Here is a 21,075-nt window from a genome sequence, read left to right on the forward strand (position 1 = left end):
CTCTCTCTCTCTCTCTCTTACGACCTTAAACGAGAGATTCCTCATTAATCTCCGGGTACTGATGAGCTAAAGGATATGAATCATTTTCCAAATGTCTTTTCAATCTTCTTTCCGACCATCATCCCTACATTAAGGGGTCGGTTGCCTGTTGAGCCTCTCTCCACGGCCTCCTATCAAAGGCATCATCAGGCATGGTTAATTGTTTGGCAAAACGGGTTTTTACAACCGCATGCCCTTTCTGTCATCAACCACAGTTATTGGCATTGGGCCTATAGCCGTTTACTCAAAAGGAAAACTGCAAGGCAGCAGCTGTCCTTTTGGTCGCCTTTTACGACACAAAAGACCTACGGTGGTAGTGTTCTTACACCCCTACCACAGGATAATTCCAAATGTCTTTTCAATGACATTTGGTTAATGCAGTCGTAGACTTACCTGTGTTCATGAGGGCCAGGTGTGTCCATCTCAAAGGCTTCCTTGTTCTTCCCCGCTCTGCTGAAGTCAAATGCTGACGATGACTTTTCTCTATCTCAACCTCGACCAAAAACTGCCTGACGATGACATGTGCTAGATTGTCCTTATTTTGGTCACACGTGGACTAACCCTGTACGTACTCTATTCATCCTGTCTGGGTGGTCTGAGGGGCGCCAGGCTGGAAGTGAACCAGGTTATTATTATTATAAAGTTAAGATTGACCAGCCCAATGAGTCTAACTAGACTCTTACAGTGCTGGCCCGAAAACATTCGGGAGGAAATTATTAAAAAAATACGCTCATAAAATGTCTACAAAGTGGAATGGTATGGGATGGTAGTTAATGAATTACAATAAATGAATGATAAATGAGGATGATTGTTAAGTGATAGATGAGGTTGGTATTAAAAATATGAATTGAACTTATAAAAGATTGAAATAGATAAAAATGACAAAAGTCATCTATTTTAGTAGGGCATAAATATGTTAAATCTTATTAATCAAATTAGTCTTTTTTTTAAATATTAATACTCTATATAAAGAAAAATTATCTGACTCCGATAGTATTTCTGATAATGATTTATTGCCTAAATATAAATTTCTTTCTCTATTCAAAATTAGGCAATCACACAAAATATGCTTGACTGTTAAAATTGTGTTGCAGACATGGCAATGAGGGATGTCCCCTTGTGGAGTTATCATTAAATACTCGTGAGTTAGTCTTGTGTGGCCTATTCGTAGTCTTGTTAATATTACTTCAGCTCGTTTTTCATTTTGTACTGATGTACTCCAGAAGTCTACATTCTGCTTGATGCACTTTAATTTATTGGTGTCTGCTTCACTTTCCCACAGATTTTGCCATTTTGTTTTTATGCACTGCTTCACTGAGTTTATATAATCTGTAGCAGGCAATTTATTGCCAAAAATTGGTGAATTTATCCCAGACTTGGCCTGTTCATCTGCCTTTTCATTACCTTGGATTCCAACATGGGCAGGAATCCAGCAGATTTCAATGTTAACCCCACGTGAATATAATTGATTGATGATTCGTTTAATTTCCTTTACTAAAGGGTTCTTATGTGAGGACCTAGCAAACGTCGGTTAAGCTGAGTAGCAGCAATCAGCCATGACACCCATTACAGGCTTCTCGTGTGCTCCTTCCACATCAGTGTCTCCAACCACTAAATATTTCTTATATATATCTTTCTTAGTTTTCTGTAAGAGAAAACTATCGAGATGGCTTTGTCTGTCTGTCCGCCCTCAGATCTTCAAAACTACTGAGGTTAGATCTAGGGCTGCAAATTGGTACGTTGATCATCCATCCTCCGATCATCAAACATACCAAACTGCAGCCCTCTAGCCTCCTCAGTAGCTTTTATCTTATTTAGGGCTAAATTTAGCCACGATGGTGCATCTGGCAACGGAACAGCACAGGCCACCACGGCCGGCTGAAAGTCTCATGGGTCAAGGCTCATATAGCATTATACCGAGACCACATTAGGATAGATCTATTTTGGGTGGCCTTGATTATACGGTGTGCAGAAAACTCGATTGCGCCGAAGAAACTTTTTACTTGTTTATCTGCCGTTCCATCAGTGATTGCAGGGAGGGAACTGGATGTCTATCCTGGAAAGAATGTCAATCAGCTGATGAAGTCTGGAAGACAAGGTTGCACAATGGGCGGGTGTCACAGACTATTACAGATTTCATAAATGGGGAGTTTATCTTGCGTAGCTTTTTTGTTTGTATGGTGTTTTTACGTTGCATGTAACTAGTATAGTTATTCAGCAACGGGACCCACGGCTTGACGTGACTTCCGAACCACGTCGAGTGAACTTTTAACACCAGAATACACACATCTCACACCTCAATGGAATGCCCAAGAATCGAACTCGCAGCCCCCAAGGTTGCAGGCCAACACCATACCGATCATGCCACTGAGGCCCTATCTTGCGTAGCTTAATGTAATCATATCGATCACTGTCGAGGCATCGTATTTCATTTTCTATGAATGAGATAAAGTAAAGGAATATCTCTTTTAATCTCTTCCTTTTTTTTCTCTCTCGTTGGAATCGTTGCTTATATCACATAGATGCCTGAAGATGACATCACATTTCTTTTGGTCAGAGGCGGACTGACCCTCTGCTCTGCACCAACCAGACATCACGTCGAAGGTATAAAATAAGGAGAAAATCCTCATTAAGATTCAGAAGGCGAAGAACCCCACTATTCATACGGAACAAGTCCACCGAAGGGACCAATGACATGAAATTCAACCTCCCAAAGAATATTTAGGTGTTCATGAGGAAGAAGTAAGAGGAGATCAAGGGAAATACATAAAGAAGAAATCTCACTTATTAAAAAATAAACTAAATTAACCAACAGATAAAAACGTGTTCATCAAAATGTATTAAATGTAAAGAGAACAGTATTATGGTATCCATGTATTACACCTTCGCTTGACCTTCTGGAGTTCAAAAGAACGGCGGGGGAGGGGGGGGGCGACTCAAACACTACAAATGAAGTAATTAATAATTTTATTACAAATATAAGATGCAGAAATAGAATGTACAGACCACGATATAGTAAGGACAAGGCAGTCCCGCTCTACGGACGAATTTGGTACTCGTTTGCACATGTGAATTTGTGACGTCACTCAAACCGGTCGAAGCGACAATTTACTGATGTATACATAAGGATAATTGCCTTTTTTGCACTTTGAAATGCGATTCGATAAATATCTTTCCATTGCTTTAAGCGGTGAATACGAATTTGGATATATGAAATATTGCAGTTAATGTGAATATCGATATTGGAGAAATCGAATGGGCGAAGTGTTTATTTGTTTGAAACTTTTACAGAATCACGGGATCCTGGAGACTGAGGTCACGGAATTTTTTCCAAGGTTCTTTTTTTTTTTTTTTTTTAACTTCCCTGTCTTGTCCTTGTGTGCACTTGGGACCTCGTTATCAATTGTTTTCAAGTTGGTTTCCTTTTGCAAGTTAGCGCCATCCGCCTTTCAGTTCATGTATTTTGTTGAAATGACCATAGTTTCATTTAGTGATAAAATTGGGGTTCACAATATATATATATATATATATATAATATATTAGATATATATAATATATATAGATATATTATATTTATATATATAATATATATATATTAAAACAAGTGCAATCTATACAAAGGGAAATAATATTGCATTAAGATGAGTGAAGTAGTGAAGGGAAAGGAAAATGAAAATGACAATTACATGAGACAATAATCTAAACCGGCAGCAAACATCTTAAAATATAGAGAAATGCTCAATGTTTGTTGTCAAAGATAGCAGAAAAAAGTCTAAAAACACCAGCATTCGTCCCCGATTTCCACGGAGCTCTTCTATATATATATATATATATAATATATATATATATATATATATAATATATATATTATGTATAATATTATACATAATATATATAATATATATATATATATCTATATTATATATATATATATATATATATATATATATATATATATATATATAATATATATATGAACACACACATTTGAACCAATCTAGATGAGAAGCCTCCCCAGACAGCGTACGCGCCTCTGTGATTCTGTGAGCGTGAGACTTGACGTAAAAATGGCTGCAGATTCCTCAAAGTACCAAACGAATGTTTTTTTTTTGGGCGTCCCCGATGCGTAAGCCTCATTGGTCCTGTAAACCTAGGTAGGGAGCCAATCATCAGAGGCCCAGTGTGTAGAAGACGGACCAGGGCAGGCTTTTCCCCTCAGTCTGGCACGGGCGGGCGTTGTAGGCATAGGGCGCGAGTCATTGTGCAGTGATGGGCGAGCGCCTGGCCTAAGAGTACCCACGGCCGTGATTCATTTTATTAACGTCAATATTATGACATTGGCTACAGGGCCCTGTGGTATCGGAATGATGACATTGCAAGTGTTGATGAAACCCACCACTTTTCATTCTGCAGTTGGTAGAACCCTTAACTGACAGAGAGAGAGAGAGAGAGAGAGAGAGAGAGAGAGAGAGGAAATCTGACAACAGAAAGCGAGGCATTTTAGCTCACTGGCTAGCTAGATTTTCGAGGCATGATGAAGTCTCATCTTCAGTACTTTGAAATGATACGAGAATAATGCTCACCAATACAGGTCCCGTTATTTCTCCAAGGTGGGGCCAGAGAGGGCGACCAATTTTGAAAATTTCACAAAATCATCAACTTTCGTTTCAAACAAATTTTATTTGACGTCACTTCGTTCACATTGAATGAGCATTTGCCAAATTTAAGTTTGGAAACCAAACATCCTTCATGTGGTGTCCGTTTTCATTGATGCATTTCTGAAGGCGTTTTTGGAAGTTGGCATCTTCCACTCTCTCCAGCATTGCTCAGTCAATTTGGGCAAATTCCACGCGAATACCTTCTTCCAAATCCTCCTGTGTACGGGGCTTATTCTCATACTCACCTGCCTTGTGGGATCCCACAAGAAATAATCACAAATGGACAATACAGGGGACCGAGGTGGTCAAATTGACTGCGCAATGCTGGATAGAGTAGAGGTTGCATCAATGAAAACGGACACCACATGAAGGATGTTGGTTTTCCAAACTTAAATTTGTCAAATGCTCATTCAATGTGAACACAGTGATGTCAATAGAATTTGATTTTGCGAAATTTTCAAACTTGGTCGTCCTCTCTACCCCACCCTGTATCAAGGCTGGAAAAAAAAAAACCGTGAAAGTAGTCCTGGGGAAAATAAAAATGAAAACCGAAAAGAAAACTTAAGAGCAGAGAGACCAGTAGTCCCTATTACTGCGGGGCTAAAAACTGGACAACTCTTTCTTTTCCATTTCTAATAAAGTGCTGACGTCCCAGTATATATATATATATATATATATATATATATATATATATATATATACATATATACATATATATTATACTATATATATATATATATATATATATATATATATATATATATATATATATATATATATATATGCAGAAGCTAGGTACTATGTCGTACCTCTAAGTAAATGGGGATACAATCCACAATGATGTACAATCCTTCTGTAGTTTTATAAAGTATATATTTCTTGTACAGCAAATTATAGCTTTCGACCACCAGCTGTGAACAAGAGAGCACAGCTGATGGTCGAAAGCTACAATTTGCTGTACAAGAAATATATATTTTATAAAAATATAGAAGGATTTTACATCATTGTGGATAGTATTCCATATATATACGTATGTATATATATATATATATATAATATATATATATATATAGATATATGTATATATAGTATATATGTATATATATATATATAGATATATATATATATATATATTATATATATATACACAATGAGATACAGTGCAGATAGGTCTAAGTAGCTCTAATGAAGTGTGCATGGGTTCGAGATAATGCATCGAAGTGCCTGAGCTGAACTGAACAACCGTCCCTCCTCCTCGGAGCAAAGTACTGTTAGCATGTCCGCGCATCCTCTCTGGTGTTTTAGTTCGAAGGCTGAAAACTTCCTGTTTATTCACTCTGAAGGCTGCCGAGATCCGTGTACCCAAAAGGGTTCGATAGGAAGTTTAACAGTTAAAGTCACTGCGGCTGTTAGAAATACACACATACGTATATACATACATACGTACATAAACGTTTCTCTTGATAAAATTCATATCATCAGTCCTCAGTCCCCGGTTCAGCTACTTCTTACACAACCGAACGCTTTGTTCCCATCTTGCTGCCTTAATAGAATAGAATATAGAAATGAGGCCAAAGGGCAAGCCCTGGGAGCTAAGAGGTCATTCAGCGCTGGAAAGGAAACTGAGCGCAATAAGGTTTGAAAGGTGTAACAGGAGGAAAACCTCAAAGCAGATGAAGCACTGTGAAACAACTGCCTTCATCACTTGAGACTCGGCGGGGATTTCCCCGAAAGAACAAAATGCTTTTATTTTGACAGAACAACGTGACATTCAGGAAACTGACTTTGCCGGATATCTAATATTCATATCAGCAAATATGTAGGAGTCTGGCTAACCGCCCCCCACCCCTCCCCCACCATTCTTCAATTAATTCCTTGACATTTATTAAGGTCGAAAGCTGCAGTACTACATTCGATCAAACTGACAATAATTCCTTTCAAGGTAACAGTCACATGTTGTCACCACTACAAGGCAATTAAAGGTGAACTGACCTTTCACAATTTCATCTATTCACTGCCAACCTTTTTACGCATTGCAAAATATGACAGACAACTGTGCTTACTGAGCATTCATCCCTTTTGAATATCACCACAGTCGAATCAGATGGTGACCGTAACAACAAAACACTTTCTGTTACCTCTTGAACACTGAAGAGACCAGGTAAAACGACTACCTTTATGATCCACACCTCTTTGACTTGTATTATGCAGCAGATTCGGCAGCTAAGTAGTATATCTCACGACGCACTTTCACCTCGATCGTCTCTCCTCCGCTCTGTATACAAACAAACACCAACCTTTTCTTCCTCCTCTTCTTCTTCGTCGGGCTCTGACTCCGTCTACAACGAGCAAGAGAAAGGGAGACAGAGGACGACAGCCGCGACCAGGAATCAAAAAGAGAGACGCGTGGCACCGACGAAGCTTTCAAGAATGCGTCTCGTTACCCAAACTCAGGACCATTTTAAACTGAAGATCCAGATTCATAGCTCTCGATGTTTCATTGCCGTGAAATCACGTCCAATGGCGTGGAAATGCAGTCGAGAAGCCACACGTAGGTCAGCGAATCTGTCGGTGGTGATGGTGTTGCAAAAAACTGGGTCAACGAGCTCAGCAGAAGAAGAAGAAGAAGAAGAAGAAAGCTGACTCCTCATTCTCGTCAGCGCATCGTCAAACGACCCTTTCACTCTCTCTCTCTCTCTCAAGATACAACCCAAGATACAGCTCAAGAGATAAATACTGTATATACGATGATACGATGCAAGAGGTTATTGCAGATACGGAGAAAATTGCAGATTCAGACACAAAATGATTAATTATGATGAAGGAAGATCAAATATTATGGAAAAGTTGGATTTTTTAATGTCAGAATTTCTGGAAATGAAGAAAAGAACAACATACCAGAACAGGAAAGAGACGTGGGAAAATCCTTATTATTACCCATATTAAATGAAGGAGAAAACATGCAAACCATAATAGTGATGAATGCGCAGGGTTTAGTTACAAGTAACTCAAAAAGAAAAATAGAGTACTTAGAAGAACTAACCCAAATTGAAAAGAAAATAGATATAATGAATATAAGTGAAACCTGGTATTCCCAAGAGACTGGGAATGACGATCAAATAAAAGGGCTCCAAACTTATAGATCAGATAGACAAAATAGGAATCAAGGGGGAACCGAGATATATGGGAAAGACAAAAAACAAGGAAAAATATATGAGAAATATAGTAACTCAGAATGTGAACTATTAGCGGTAGAATTTGAATCTGAAAAATTAATGAACATAGTAATATATAGATTAATGAACATAGTAATATATAGACCCCTTACTAATACTAAAGAGTTTGACACAATAATAGAAAAATTGGATGATATATGTAGAAATCACAAGGACTGGACTATTCTCCTATCCGGAGACTTTAACTTTCCTTTCGTAGACTGGAAAGAACGAATAGGAGATTGTGGTTGTATTTATACATATAAAAAAGAGAGTAATAGTAGTGCAGAAGATAAGAGGCAATTCGAAAAGCTATTAGATATGCTACTAGAATACAACATTCAACAAATAAATCACCTGCCAACAAGAAAGGAAAATACTTTAGACCTAGTATTTGTGAACGAGGTGAATTATGTTAAAGAAACAATAGTTTGTAATGCGAGTATTTCAGACCATAATGTCATAGAATTAACAGTCCATTCCAAAGCAAGTGAAAACAGAGATAAGCAAGAAATGAAAAAGTGGGAAGGTTATGGAAAATACAACTTCTACAGTAAAAATATAAAATGGTCAGAAATAAATGAAGAATTAAACAAAGATTGGGATAACATTTTCGTAAGTGATGATATAAAGGTAAATATGGAGATATATAAAATATTAGAGAAAATAGTGGATAAATATATACCGAAGAAGAAAAAGTAAACATCAATCATGCATACCAAGAGACAGAAGGATCTTGTTCCAGAAAATCAGAAAGTGGAGAAAAGGTCTTGCAAAAGAAAAAAATGCATGGAAAGTGATCGAACTAAAAAGTAAGATAGAAAATGCAGAACAAAAGATTATATAATCAAAAGAAAATGAAAAACGGGACTTGGAAGAAAAAAACCCTAGTAAATATCAAGCAAAACCCCAAACTATTGTACTCGTATACGAAAAAGATGAATAAAAGAAGAATAGAAATAGGCCCTCTAAGAATTGAGGGGAGATTAACGAATGAAAAAAAGGAAATATGCAACATATTGGCAGAAAGATATAAGAGAGAATTCACATCTAGAATTGATAATGAATATAATGATATAGAAGTAAGGGATGAAAATAGTGAATATTTATCAGACATAGATATTAATGAAGCTGATATTATGCAGGCTATTAATGAAATTAAAAATGGAGCTGCAGCAGGGCCTGATGGTGTCCCTGCTATTTTGTTAAAGAAAGTAGTTCATTCTATCGCAAAGCCACTTGCAATATTATTAAGACAAAGTGTAGATACAGGCAAGATTTATGATGAGCACAAATTAGCATATATTACCCCTACTTTCAAAAGTGGATCAAGACTAGAGGCAAGTAATTATAGGCCTGTGAGTCTAACATCACATATTATGAAAGTGTATGAAAGGGTAATGAAGAAAAATATTATGAAACATTTAATAAAAAATAATTTGTTTAATATAGGACAACATGGTTTCGTGCCAGGAAAAAGTACACAAACTCAACTGTTAGTCCACCGTGAAAACATATACACTTTGCAAAAGCTTTTGACAAGGTAGATCATAATATATTAGTGAAGAAAATTAGAAAACATAATATAGTGGATAAAGTAGGAAGATGGTTAAAAGAATTTTTACACAACAGAAAACAGATAGTTATTGCAAACTATGAGAAATCGGATGAAGCTAAGGTAATATCCGGTGTGCCACAAGGTACGGTGTTAGCTGCATTACTGTTTGTTATTATGATTGCAGACATAGACAGTAATGTTAAGGACTCGGTAGTGAGTAGTTTTGCCGATGACACAAGAATAAGTAGAGAAATTACTTGTGATGAAGATAGGAACGCGCTACAAAAGACCTGAACAAAGTATATGATTGGGCAGAGGTAAATAGGATGGTATTTAACTCTGATAAATTTGAATCAATAAATTATGGAGACAGAGAAGGAGAGCTACATGCATATAGGGGACCTAATAATGAGGCAATCACAAATAAGGAAGCAGTTAAAGACCTTGGTGTGATGATGAATAGGAACATGTTATGCAATGATCAAATAGCAATTCTGTTGGCAAAATGTAAAGCAAAAATGGGAATGTTGTTACGGCACTTCAAAACAAGAAAAGCTGAACACATGATTATGCTTTATAAAACATATGTTCGTAGTCCACTTGAATATTGCAATATGATATGGTACCCACATTATCAAAAGGATATTGCAGAAACAGAGTGTACAAAGGTCCTTTACAGCTAGAATAGAAGTTAAGGATCTTGACTACTGGGAAAGACTACAATCCATAAAATCATATAGTCTAGAAAGGAGAAGAGAACGCTACATGATAATTCAGGCATGGAAACAGTTAGAAGGAATAGCGAAAACATCATGGAGCTAAAAATATCAGAAAGAACAAGCAGAGGTAGATTAATAGTGCCCAAAACTATACGAGGAAAAATAAGGAAAGCACACAGGACATTAATCCACTATGCACCAGCATCGATAATGCAGCATCTATTCAATGCGTTGCCAGCTCATCTGAGGAATATATCAGGAGTGAGCGTAGATGTGTTTAAGAATAAGCTCGACAAATATCTAAGCTGCATCCCAGACCATCCAAGATTGGAAGATGCAAAATATACCGGAAGATGTACTGGCAACTCTCTGGTAGACATTAGAGGTGCCTCACACTGAGGGACCTGGGGCAACCCGAACAAGATGTAAGGTCTGTAAGGTCTCTCTCTCTGATCTGCACCGCCAGTCGTCTTCTAATTCTCCTGCTCAATATCAGCAGCGGACATGATAAGGAAGCCGCTGCTTTATGCCACAGCAATGGAAATGATTCGTTTGTCCACCCAGAGCCATAATGGGAGTCACATGACAACGACTGAAGGAATTTTACCACACGATAACAATCGAATTCTAACGCTAAAATAATAGCAGTTATATATAAGCAATGTATAATACATTTGTCGATGAACTAATATGCAACTCAACACCAATATAATAATAATAATGATAATTGAACTTAATTGAATTGTATACAGAATTTAGGCCAAAGGCCAAGCTCTGAGACCTATGAGGTCATTCAGCGCAAACAGACCCTGACAGGAAATGATTGAAAGGTGTAACAGGAAGAAAACCTCAAAGCAGTTGCACAATGAATCAATTTAGAAAGGGTGGAAAGTAAGATAGAAGAAAGAGAATATGAATGGAGGTACAGTAAAAGAAAAGAAAGCGGGTTGCACCTATTTAGGGGCCTACGGAAGGGACGCTGCAAATAACCTTAAGTAATACCTACAGTGCATCGCATGAAGTGCACTCAAGGCACTATTCCCTAATAATAATAATAATTAATAATAATAATAATAATAATAATAATAACAGAAGCGTATTGTGGTGATTTTGGCTGGAAAAATGAGTGTGCATGACTTATACAACTTTCATTGATTGAGCTTGCTCAGCTGCCTGCTTTGAGGTTATGGAAGTGACATCGCTGATGTCCTCGGGAATGTTCGTAATGGTGCAATTATGAAAATGAGCCAGCTCTGAACCAGCTTCTCCAATCGGGAGTGGGAGAGAAACGCTTCTGGAAGGGTCCCCAACTGCTGGTAAAGCGCCTCAGGGGCGTGGTCGGTATGGTCTTGATCTGCCACATCGGTGACCGCGAGTTCGATTCTCGGGCATTTCATTGAGGGGTGAGAGATGTTTATTTCTGGTGATAGAAGTTCACTCTCGACGCCGTTCGGAAGTCACGTCAAGCCGTTGGTCCCGTTGCTGAATAACCTTACTGGTTCCATGCAACGTAAAAACACCATACAAACAAACAAAATCCTCAAAGTGATTCTTTTGTGCTTGAGTTTTCACTTCTGCCATGATGGAGAGAGAGAGAGAGAGAGAGAGAGAGAGAGAGAGAGAGAGAGAGAGACTCCTTGTTCGATAGGATCGTTGTGGCCTTTTTTAGCAGCAGTTGTTAGTTTGTATGGGTTTTTATGTTGCATGGAACCAGTGGTTATTCAGCAACGGGACCAACGGCTTTTGACGTGACTTCCGAACCACGTCGAGAGTGAACTTCTATCACCAGAAATACACATCTCTCACACCTCAATGGAATGCCCGAGAGTCGAACTCGCGGTGGCAGGCCAACACCATACCGATCACGCCACTGAGGCGCCCCTCCCACTTTGAGGATATATAGCATGGAATATAGAGTTTAGGTTAAAGGCCAAGCACTGGGACCTATGAGGTCACTCAGCGCTGAAAAGGAAATTGACAACAAAAAGGTCTGAAAGGTGTAACAAGTGGAAAACCTCACAGTTGCAATTGAAACAACGTTTGGGAGAGATTGGAAAGTAAGATGGAAGAGACTATGAACGGAGGTAAAGTGTTAAAGGTATTATGATGAGTCATGTGGACCTACAGAGACCCCCATTTTCTGAAACGGGGCCCAACTCATTGAGCCTAACAATTGGAAATGATGACAACTGGCCCAGAACAAAAGAATATTTTTCAGAGAAGTCATAAGAGAATACTACAACTCGCAGACCTCTTACCAGAGAGAACAGAGTCACTGTCACCCTGTCCTATATAGTAGATGTGAGATCCCTCGCAACCAGAGTAGTCATCAAAAGTAGGTGGGCCGACGGAGTGCAAGAAGGATTTCGAAAAAGACTAAAACAAACAACAATATAATGTCAGAACAGGGAAGAGAATATTGCACGTAGCACATTCAGCATATGAATGAATGCAACCACACCATCAGTTGCAAAACTAGTGACGCGATCATGTTCTGTGTAAAGACATCACGAAAAGAAACATTGTAGAATCACGTGCAATGAAGAACAATCGTGTTGATTTGAGCGACACCAGCCCCGGGATGGACTCCAAACTGAATGCACAACTTGCCAGTGACATTTTTAGACAATTAGTTTTTTATGTTTATGCATAGCTTTCACTATTGCTTAGGTTAACCCAAATAACGATTTTTTGCATCATTTGATAAAAAAACCACACACACACAAAAGCGTTTGGTCAACTCCGTTTCATTCCTTCCTCCAGGTATACAACTATATTTATCATATATATATATGATCAGAAGCAACAGTCATGGGCGATATATATTCAGTACAATGAAACGAGGGAGAAGTCATATAGGAAACTACTATAGCTTTATTATCGACGTTTGGGGCCTTGCCCCACTGGACAGCCTCAAATAGACGGACGCCCTTGAAATATAAATAAATAAAACTCAGCCTAAAGGCATCGACATACGCAAAATCAAAACACATAAGACATAAAATGCTCAGACAATAAATAATAACCATTCAGAGCGACGAAGGAAAAAAGAAGAGTGACTGACTAGAGGAGAAAAGGAAAGGTCCTTCTCACAAGCAGCAGCACTTTCATGCCAGGTCAAGAGGTCAGCAGCAGCAGCAGCAACAGTCGTTTGAGCGTTCAGATTTGGAGCGGCCGTTTTTATGAAAAGTGATTCGAAGACAGCAATGAAGCTGTTGAGGGGAAGATGCCCGTGTGAAGGTTTTAAAATGTGTATATACTCTGTGTCATATTTGCATTTCTCTGTACTAGCATGTAGACAGAAATGATGTATGAAAATTCGTCGGTTCACTAAGTCTACGGGGGTCACCAGCCTCGTTTCACGGGCTCAACAACCAGCTCCGTTTCAGGGAATCCATTCTCACCCTTACCCCCTTGGGAGAGGGGGAGGTAGGATGAAACCCCATTATAAACCATCTTAAGGGTCCCCACTATAACCCTGCTAAGTTTCATGCCCATCGGACCGGCCGTTTGGCCGTGACTGAATAACAGATGGACGAACAGACATAACGCCCGTTATAGTATTATTATAGTCAGATGTTATCGAAAACTGGAGAATTCTGGAGATGACAACTGGACATTTCTTTGGTAATTCACCTCCTGTGGCTGTCTATCTATGCAGACCTTACGAGACTCCGACATCATTTCACAAACTACATCTGGGACACGACAATAAGCAGGCGGCATTAGGTGTCAAAAGAGAGCTCAATTTGTCCTTTTATATCTGAATAAGGACCCAATAGCGAATGGGTTGGTTGTGGGATTAATTGGCATTTTAAGGTCGGTCAACTGAAGCGAGTAGCAGGCACACAAGCCCACACATACACACACACCATACCACACCAAAACACACACACACACACACACACACACACACACACACATATATATATATATATATATAATATATATATATATGTGTGTGTGTGTGTGTGTGTGTGTGTGTGAGTGTGTGTGAATATATTAAAAAAAATCACAGTAGATGCACGTGACTTCATTAAATAAGCGAATACCGCAGGAAAGTGATAGGCAGAAATCCAGGCACTTTCGTTCTTACTAAGACATTGTCAAGGAACGATGTCTTAATAAAGACGAAAGCGCTTGGATCTCTGACTCTCATTTTCCTCTGGTATTTGCTTATATATAAACTATATATAAAATGTTTTTGTTGTGTGTATGAGTGGGCTTGTCTGTCTGCTGCTCGCTTCAGCTCAGGGTGGCGGCTTGTACTGGCTTCATATGACAACGATGTCTATTGCATGAACATATAGGTCGGTGCGCGTTGTAAGTAGTACTACGTACATGACTAGGATTACAAATTGACGAGAGGCGATCTTCACTTTCTCTGCGCCTGCTTAGCAGTGAGCATGTCTGTCTACTACCTGCTCGTTGCGTCACTTGTCCTCCTCTGCTTTCCCCTCCTTTCTCCTCCCTCACCTCAAAGACATCCATGACCCTCCCACAGGCACCTTTGCTGCTTCACTGGTTCTGGCAGCTTTTGGGGAAAACCGATGAGACACAAATTATTATTATTATTCAGGAGCTTCCAAAAAATATTATAGTGTTCATTTGAAAGAAGTAACAGGATGAAATATATACAGAAAGAAAACATCAGTTGTTAAAGAAATGAACAATATGATAAATGAATAGATAAAAATTGCAAATAAATAAATACAGTATGTCTCATGTTAGTAATGCATTGCCAGCTTCACTTGATATTTTCAGATTGCAATTATGGAACAGGATGAGATGTCCACAGTTGTGTATAAGCTCTCTCGTGGGCGTGGAGAGGTTTCCACGTCCATCTGTTCGTTCGAGTTTCACTTATATTATCCTTATTCTATTATTATTCAGAAGAAGATGAACAACCCTATTCATATGGAAGAAGGTCACCAAAGGAGCCACTGACTTGAAATTCAAGCTCTCACAGAATATTATGGTGTTCATTATGAGGAAGAAGTGAGAGGAGGTAAAAGGACACAGAAAGAATAGATCCCGCTTATAAAAAAAAGAAGAAGTAATAAATAGATAAAATTATAACAAAATTACAAAATGCAAGGAGCTGATTTCAGTTGAAACTGCTGTAGGCCTAATCTATAATCTATAGTTCCTGTGTTTGTGATCCTTGGCTGAGAATTGATGTGTACATCATCAGGTTATCTCTGGTTGGTGGTTGTGGTTCCCTACTTCGCTCTCTCTCTCTCTCTCTCTCTCTCTCCTTTCATGACTTGTCATGTGTAAATTGATTAATAGATAGGTGGATAGAATATACAATTTATGCCAAAGGCCAAGCGCTGGGACCTATGAGATCATTTAGCGCTGAAAAGAAAACTGAGAGTAGGTAGGTTCGAAAGGTGTAAAAGCAGGAAAACCTTGAAGTTGCGCTATCAATTAGTTGTTAGGAAAGTCAGATGGGTAAAAGAGAATATAAAAGGAGGCGCAGCAAAAGGAATGAAAGGGGTTGCAGCTAAGGACCGAACGAACGCTACATTGAACCTTATTAAGTAATGCCTACAGTCCACTGACGCCACTACCCCCTAAGGGAGACCATAAGGGGAAAAAATTCTCAAGTAAAATGAAGTCTAAATATCTTAATACGTGAAAGTAAAGACTAGGATAAATGACATAATATATAAAACCCAGAAAAGAGCTACTTCAGGCAATTGGCGGTATTAGACGCCGTGATCACTGCTCGTCAGTGGAAGAGTGGTGATCGTGACTCGCAGATAGCAGACGACTTCGACGCTTTTTGCCTTCTCAAGTTTTTATTCTTTCCATTTATCCTCTGGATTTTTTACTTTAGAGACTTTTTTTCGTGAGTTTCGTAAGTAAAAACTAAAATATGAACAAGACGCAAAGTAAAGGTCACGAAATGTACCGCCGAGGGATACGAGGGAGTTAGTACTATAGAATTGCCTGGAGCTCAGCTCAGCCCCAGCCCACTTGCTGTTGCTAGTGCTGCCTCGCCGAGGTCACTGAAGAAGTTGTCGTACTACTACTCCTCTGAAAACGAAAGTAATGCAGCGGAATGTGATAACTAAAATATGTACTCGTGTTACGAGTCTCTTACGCCAATGTTTTTAAGGCTAAGAGTAATGAGAGAAAAAGTATGTTTACTACTATTTACAATATGAGGAGACTGATAAAACTTGGCGTCTGGCAAGGTGGCGCAGCAAGGGACCTTATCCCACTATAATTTGATATGTGACTTCCTGATGCATTGTCATTGATGTGTTAAAGAGGCGGTTCTCCCAAGGTTACGAAGCTCATGCAAATACTAGCAGACAATAACCCTTGTTATTATTATAATCATGATTATTATTCAGAAAATGAAATCTCTTCATATGGAACAAGCCCACCAAACGTGTCACTGATTTGAAATTCACACTTATGGGGAAGGAAGGAGGTAAAAGGAAATACATAAAGAAGAGGCCAAACTTATTGGAAAAGATAAAAATAATAAATTATACAATGTATAATAATAAATTATACAATGTATTATAAATTATAATAATGTATACAATGCAGGGCGAATAGTACTATTAGAGTGGTAATACACTACAACTTTGCTTGAACTTCTAAAGAAGTTCCAGTGACGCGACCTCCTCTGGGAGAGGCTGTTCCACAGTCCCCCAACGGTGCGAGGAACAGAGATGTTCGACAGCGAAGCAATGATTTTCAGTTAACGTTAACAGGTATAGTAGAACATTCGGAGCCACTCCTCTCTCATCCTCATCAATTCGCTCAAATCGTCTCGAGGTTGAGGAGGAGGAGGAGTCTCTCAGAGGTAGAAATGAAACTCGTCGTCATATAGACTTTGGGATTTAAAGGCACAAAAGAATGCGAAAGGAGAAGCATAAGTCTCATTTCCCTTTTTTTTGTCTTTTATTAGAGAAAATATACAATATTTTACAATTTTAACAGAATTACATTCATAATCTTATCCCTTTAGGATGCAAATCCCGAGAAGTTTCGGTTGGATTAAAACTGCGCTGTTTTTATATAGAGACTTCTTGTGGTTTGAACAGAACAGAATAGAGTAGAATATACAATTTAGACCAGTTCCTCGTTGGACGAGTGGGTTACGTGCTTGCCTACTGATTCGGTAGTCGCGAGTTCGATTCTCCGTTCTGCCAACGTGGAATCAGAGGAATTTGTTTCTGGTGATTAGAGATTAATTTCTCAATATACTGTGGTTCGGATCCCACAATAAGCAGTAGGTCCCGCTGCTAGGTAACCAATTGGTTCCTAGCCACATAAAATATCTACTCCTTCGGGCCAGCCCGAGGAGAGATGTTAACCAGCTCAGTGGTCTGGTTAAACTAAGATATACTGAACTTTAACTTAGGCCAAAGACCAAGCACTGGGTCTTATGAGGTTATTCAGCAAAGAAAAGAAAATTGAAAGAGGTTTGAAAGGTGTAACAGGAAGAAAACCTCAAAGCAATTGCACTAAGAATCAATTGTTAGGAGAGGGTGGAAAGGAAGATGGAAGACACAGAATACGAACAGAGGTGCGGTAAAAGGAAAGAAAGAGGTTGTATCTGGATCCCCTGGAAAGGACGCTGCAGATAATGCCTACAGTACACTATGTGAGGTGCACTGACGGTATTGGCCCCCTTTGGATCTTGTGGTTTGAAAAGAAAATCAAAACGTCTCATATAAACCTTAGAGTGCGAAAATTCTCGCTGAAATGAATACTACATAAAAACACCAGGTGCAAATGAACAATTTCATCGGTTATTTTGTTATTTATCATAAATGATGTTAAGTTATGTATACTCAGTACCGCAATACTCTGTACCGTTTATTACGGCACCAAAGTAAATGCGAGATCATTTTCAACTTGCAGCAACATTGGCCATATGACTTACCCTGCAGTCCGCTGAGTTTGCTTTTTTAAAAATTTTGTTTTCCCTCCATTTTTGTCAAAACTTCAGTCCATTTCGTGCACCATTTGAACCCCCGAGATCTCTCTCATCAATCCAGTTTCACGCCAATGACTCGTTGGTATTAACCGCAACCCATTTAATACTTTATTATTTGCCTTTCGTGCAGCTATACTGAAAACTGGGGCGACATGATTCTTTTCGTATCGTCCAGATATATATTGATAAAATCTTATACGGGTAACTACAAAAAAATATTTGGATTAAAATACATAGATTATTTGTAAACAGTACAAGATAAGATTTTTGTTTAATTCTAGGAAATTGAAGTCAACTTGGATAAAATTATGAATGTAATTCTGTTAAAATGGTCAAATATTGTATATTTTCTCTAATAAAAGATAAAAAACAAGAATCTCCGATTTAACGTAACGTTGCCAAGCAGTGTTAATAACCCCCACCCCCTTTTTCTAATGTCATACATGTCAAAAGGTTAGCGAATTCACGGCTAGCACCATTTCCTTTATGGTTATATAAATATGGTCCCTTTTATGCATTAGTATAATTCATAATCTACGTGATTTGAACATTCTCATTTTTTATACTGCTTAGCTTCGAAAGCAAAAGGTGTGAGAGGGTCAGCGGTGCCATCAATGAAAGGACGGACATTTAGCATGCTCCTCGGGTTGGTCAACGTAACTTTACCTCTTCGGCATCTTAACAGAAGACCTAATAAGCTCAACAGTCATAACAACATTTTCAAAATAGGAATAAGAATACCAACAAGTTTTCTTTGAATGTTGAAGTTTGAGGCTGAGTTCAAGCTGCCTGTATGGTGTAAAATGATTTATAGGCCTAAAAAATCATCTAAGCCTTCTGGGATGTAATTTCTGTTACTAAAGAAATTATTTGTAGAGATTACCTTTTATCTGAGGAATGAAAGATGCGACGATTTTAATCATATGGAGAAGATGCTTTTAACCGAAATATCTATTAGTATTAATATCAAGGCGTCAGGAACACTTGTTTTTTAACTGGATTTAAATATTATTTTTAAACTGGATTGAAATAGTATTCTCTTAAGTCTTTCTACTTGCTTTTGGTGTATAATTCACTCATTCATAAGGTAAACTTGCAATGCAAGAATGCGTAGATAACTTCATTTACTTTCTGGCCAGAAATGATTGATATAGAGATGTGAATGCTACGTATTTATAGTAAGTAAAGAAATCTAACATAGGCGAATATTTGTTAGTAAGCCACCATTTTTGAAGTAGTTAAGAAATATAACTTGAATAATATGAAATGAATGGTTTCAAGATATTTCACTGTCGCTACGCATTGTAGACGTATGTTACGACCCGCCACTCTAATGGTTGCGTCACACGCCCTACAGCGTGCACCCACTGGCATCGGTGGATGCATTCTACGTAGTACTTTTGTATTTACTTATTTGCATGTTTTCCTTTCAGCGTTGAGGCGTAAAAACAATCAAATAGAACTATTTCAAATTTTATGGTTGCATTGGAAGCAATATAGTTAATGTTATGAAGATTTTTTTCCATTTTTCTATTTAATATTTGAACTAAGGTTTGATGATGACTTTTATTGTTGAACGCATCGACGGTGAGTGAGCGAAAGTTTCCAAAATGCTTCGTAACTGTTTTTCTTACAGTTTTGAAATATATGACAGATTTCACTCTTGCGAAACATATTATGCCCTTATTGCATACAATAATCGTGTTTCCGCACTGATATAATAGATACATAGGGAGCATGTTGGCAGTGAGTGGATTTTGAACGAAATCCTTTGCAGTCACGTAGCATCGGTTCTAAGCATAGCTAGTCATAAAACCAGGACTAGCTTGCTCTGAAAACAATGGCAGAAACTGTGAAACGGAAAAATTGCAGCATCGATTGAAGAATAAGGTCAACACACTCATCAGGAGACTCCCAGTCCAGAAAAAATAAAGGAATGAACATTATTTCTAGGGAGAGGCAGTTGTCAACAATCTACCACTATGCAAACCTTTGTGCCCTGAGTGAGAAGGGTAAACTTCTTCTATAAAGGTTTTCATGCTCCATAGAAAGGCTTTGACGAGGAAGTCCACTGTGCAGTTGCTGGATCCCTCAAAACCTTTGCTCTTTGTACTGAAGCCAGTTCTCTGGTTATCCTCTGCTGAGGATAACCATATTTTGTCACTGAATGTTTATTCATCTACGAAGGGCCACAAAGAACGAAGTACAACATAAGTGAAAGCGACATTATCTACAATTCTTACTGCAAATGTGGGGTTTTCTTCCAGTCCTACATTTGGATCCTTGTACTTCATGTCCTTTATTTTCTGGATCTCTTTAACTTGCTGTCCAACCACTCCAACTACCTCTTCTCACTGTCTTTCATAAGTGCTGAATGTCAGATATGTCATAACCCAGAAAAGGGTAATAACCTTTTGGCAAATTTAACAAGCCATAGGTAAACCGGGATCCTAGAATAAAACCTAGTATTGGTCTAAATAAGGATTCATCCTACCTGGAAACAAAGAGCCTTTCCCGTGGGTGCAAAGGAATGAAGACACAAGCAACTGGGCGTATGGTTACACTCAAGATAGTGTAGAGGAGACAAACTGTTCAGAAGTTAATGTAATTCCTCTGTACTGTAACTTTATCTGGTCCTTTACTTCTTTTGACCGAACTGTGGCAGACACAAATGAGTGATATGTAATCCATACGCCATTTACTAACATGACAAAAGTTGCAGTTAGGTTGTGAGAATGGCAAGACGAAATTGCTGAAAAAACCCGTGTTTTGCCTAAAGATATTTCTACCAGTTGGAATCGGGGTCTGGATAATTCGTTACAAGAACCATCGTCCATTCAGTGTCTTTCTGCGTTGGTATGCCAAGGTTTATGCAAAAGGACCCAGTGACCACAGAACCAGGCTTTGAGCTTCAGCTGCT

The 21,075-nt window shown here is 38.5% G+C and overlaps 1 protein-coding gene across 2 annotated transcripts in view; it reads right to left on the reverse strand.

Moving 5' to 3' along the window:
* Nucleotides 1-21,075, reverse strand: part of LOC135213207 (cyclin-I-like) — a 364,491-nt gene that overhangs the window by 174,828 nt on the left and 168,588 nt on the right. Inside the window, exon 2 of one of the 2 annotated variants that reach the window (XM_064247183.1) lies at nt 433-649. The exons of the other annotated variant lie outside the window; for it this stretch is intronic. The gene's annotated coding sequence lies outside the window, so the exon portion shown is untranslated. The remainder of the gene's footprint in view (nt 1-432; nt 650-21,075) is intronic. 2 annotated transcript variants of the gene reach the window in all.

The sequence above is a fragment of the Macrobrachium nipponense genome, chromosome 42 (assembly GCF_015104395.2).
Source record: "Macrobrachium nipponense isolate FS-2020 chromosome 42, ASM1510439v2, whole genome shotgun sequence".
Classification (NCBI taxonomy): Eukaryota; Metazoa; Arthropoda; class Malacostraca; order Decapoda; family Palaemonidae; genus Macrobrachium; species Macrobrachium nipponense.